The sequence below is a fragment of the Impatiens glandulifera genome, chromosome 4 (genome assembly GCF_907164915.1).
Source record: "Impatiens glandulifera chromosome 4, dImpGla2.1, whole genome shotgun sequence".
NCBI classification, from domain to species: Eukaryota; Viridiplantae; Streptophyta; class Magnoliopsida; order Ericales; family Balsaminaceae; genus Impatiens; species Impatiens glandulifera.
The window spans coordinates 24,556,562-24,560,702 of NC_061865.1; positions in this window are offsets into that span (position 1 = coordinate 24,556,562).

The window sequence follows — 4,141 nt, forward strand, 5'->3', positions numbered from 1 at the left end:
GTATATTTTGCAGGATCCAAAGAAACGGCTAGGAAACTCTGAATGGTTCTTAGACAGCGGTTGTTCCAGGCACATGACCGGAAACAACAATCTGCTAACCGACATCAGAATAGAAACCGGTGCTCTAATCACCTTCGGTGATAACTCAAAAGGTAGAACTGTGGGCAAGGGTAAGATTGTTCATGGTAACCTAACTATCGATAATGTACTTTTAGTTGAAAACCTACGCTTTAACCTGCTTAGTATCAGTCAGATGTGTGATGCTGGATACACGGTAGAATTTCTTAAACATGCATGCTTAGTTAAGAACTCTCAAGGTATCGTACTACTAACCGGAAATAGGATAGGTAATATCTACAAGGTAGACTGGAAAACTAAAGTAGAATATCCTATATGCATGATAGCTAAGACTGATCAAACTTGGTTATGGCATAAAAGACTAAACCACCTAAACATGAAAACCTTAAACTACATTCGCGGTAAAAAGTTAGTTGAAGGTATCCCTGATATAGTATTCAATCAGGATAAGGTCTGCTCAGCATGTCAAATGGGTAAACAAACTAGGTCAACCTTTAAGAGTAAAGGAAATATACAATCTAGCCGATGTTTAGATCTTCTTCACATGGATTTATTTGGACCGATTCAGGTTGTTAGCCTAGGAGGTATGCTTTACACCATGGTAGTTATTGTTGATTATTCTAGATTTACATGGGTAATATTTCTACCATCTAAACGTGAAACCACATCAAACCTGATTACACTTCTTAAGCGCCTGCAAAATGAAAAATCAACTCGCATTAATAGCATTTGAAGTGATCGAGGTACCGAATTTACCAATAGTACATTAACCGCATATCTTGATGAATCCGGCATTAGACACGATTTGTCTAGTGCTAGGACTCCTCAACAAAATGGCCTGGCCGAGAGAAGAAACCGGACTCTCAAGGAAGCCGCACGGTCCATGATAGCCGATTCGGGCATTGCTCAGAAATTTTGGGCTGAGGCTATCAACACTGCATGTTATACACAAAATCGGTCCCTGATTAACAAGTTTCATAACAAAACACCTTATGAGGTTTATTTTAACAGGGTTCCCAAACTTAAATACCTCAAGATTTTTGGTTGTAAGTGTTATATACATATAAATGGTAAAACCCAACTCACTGCTTTTGATGCAAAAACCGATACCGGGATCATGCTAGCTTATTCAGCAGTGAGTAAGGCATATAGAGTGTATAATAATAGAACATCAACCATGGAGGAAACAATTCACGTTGTTTTCGATGAATCGGTTGAAAGTAATACTGCATCATGCTTTGATCTACACAACAGATTGGTAAACAACAATATCCATTCTGATAGTGAAGATGAGATTCCGGTCTTCAGGCGGTTTGTCCATGACCAAATGGGTAACATTGAAACCCAGCCGGATCAAGCTGTCCCACAATAGGAAGCTGACACTTCGGTCCAATCCGAGGAAGTCGATCGGTCTGACAATCCTGTTCAGCCTACCGATATGTCTAGCCTTGATCAAGTAAACGGTAATTTGGTAGAAATCCCTGAACTGAACCTCAGAAGAAACATTAAACATCCTCCTGAGCAAATTATAGGTGACCCTTCAGAACCTGTTCGAACTAGGGGTCAACTTCTGGAAGGATACTTTAATTCCGCGTTTATATCCCAGATTGAGCCGAAAAGAATAGATGAAGCATTGTCAGATCCGGATTGGATCTTGGGAATGCAAGAAGAGCTAAACCAGTTCGAGAGTAGTAAAGTCTGGTACCTAGTCCCTAGACCGAAAGATCAATCGGTCATAGGAACAAGATGGGTATTTAGAAACAAACTCAATGAGAACGGTTTGGTCACGAGGAACAAAGCCAGATTAGTGGCTCAAGGTTACAAACAGGAAGAAGGCATTGATTTTGAAGAATCATTTGCTCATGTGGCCAGGATTGAAGCCATTAGGATTTTTCTAGCCTTTGCTGCTTTCAAAAACTTTAAGGTTTTTCAAATGGATGTTAAGAGTGCATTTTTAAATGGTGACCTACGTGAAGAGGTGTATGTTGAACAACCACCCGGTTTCAAAAGCGCTGCATTTCCAAACCATGTATACCGGTTAAATAAAGCTTTATACGGTCTAAAGCAAGCACCTAGAGCCTGGTATGATACACTAACCGCATTTCTGTTACAACATTATTTCACCATCGGTTCGGTGGATAAAACGTTGTTTAAATTTGAAAAGAAGGAACATATCCTACTTGTTCAAATATATGTAGATGATATCATTTTCGGTTCCACCGATCCTAAGCTATGTGATAATTCTCAAAAATGATGACTGACAAGTTTGAAATGAGTATGATGGGAGAATTAAGTTTCTTCGTAGGACTTCAGGTTAAACAACTCAAAGAAGGAACTTTCATAAGCCAACCTAAGTACACCAAGGAGCTTCTAAAGAAGTTTGGAATGGACACATGCTCCTCAGCGGCTACTCCAATGAGCTCATCGATTAAATTGGACAGGGATGATGAGGGCCAATCGGTAGACCAGATCGCATACCGGGGCATGATCGGTTCTCTCCTATACTTGACAGCGAGTAGACCGGACATTCTGTTTGCAGTCGGTGTGTGTGGGAGATTCCAAGCAAATCCAAAACAATCCCACTACACAGCCGCAAAGAGGATACTGAAGTATCTAAAGGGCACACCTGATGTCGGTTTGTGGTATCCAAAGGACTCGTCCTTTAATCTAACAAGTTACTCAGATGCAGACTATGCAGGTTGTAAGATCGACAGAAAAAGTACCAGCGGAACATGTTAGTTCCTAGGTGACCGGCTTGTTTCATGGCATAGCAAGAAACAGACATCGGTGGCCACATCGACCGCAGAAGCTGAATACCTGGCGGCAGGAAGCTGTTGTTCACAACTCTTCTGGATACAACAACAGCTGAAGGACTTCGGTGTCACTGCCGAAGAGTCCCCGATCTTCTGTGACAACACGAGTGCCATAGCAATTACTTACAATCCGGTTCTCCATTCTAGGACCAAGCATATTGACATACGGCACCACTTCATCCGGGAACATGTCACGCTGAAGCATATCCGGCTGAAATACGTACCGACTGATCAACAAGTAGTCGATATCTTCACGAAGCCTCTACAGGAAGCTAAGTTCTCTCAATTCAGACTTACTCTCGGCTTAACCGACATTAGTCAGATCCTTCCTAAGGATGCTTAAAGGGAAACCGGTTCGGACAGATAAAACCGGTAGTTCCTCCTAAACTGTTGGACTTCAAATTTTCAAGATACCTATGGAAGAACAGCCCAATTCATCAGATAGAGTAAACCGACCGGCTACTTGGTGCATGCACCAAATAACTGCATCGGGATGAACAACTGATAACTGACCGGTTTGGAAGCAGGTTATCCTAGATTATTTGAGTTCCAAACAGAAGTGGAATAATTATCAGTGTTTAAAGATATCTGTTCTGAAACATTACCTTTTCAAAGTAAAATGGTCGCACCTAAAAAGACGTGAAGATTTGATGATATCTTTCACAGTCCAGGCGTATGACCAACACCCTATACTACAAACATGCCTAATTCATGCAATACATATTTATCCTGTAGTTAATAGATATCATCCCATTTAATACCTGGACAATAGGATATTCCCCAAACTAGTATTTAAGTGAAGCGAACATTCACCAAAACACTCACAAGACAAAAGACCACTCTCTCACTAAGGCAAAAATGTCTCAGTTCCCCAACATTCTTCAGGTTGATTTTCAATCATGTTCAAGCACAGAGCACTATGAGGTGTATAAGATGATCAAATCCCTGGAAGACACCGGTCTTCGGTACTTCCTGGACGACAAGCACACCATATATCCTGAATCAATACTAGAATTCTTCTATCACGCAAGGGTATTCAGAGGGACCCCCCACTTTGAAACTCACATCCAAACTAAGGTGGGAGGTATCGTCTTTGATTTCACCGAAAGAGACTTTGCGCGGTGCTTTAGCCTGCCAAAGCAAGGGTTGACAGATCTCGATGTTCCGGCTAACATAAAGGCCGAGATCTCCCTCACCCTCGCACGGTCTGACGAACCGGTTGAGGATCACGGTACTAAATCACACTTGAG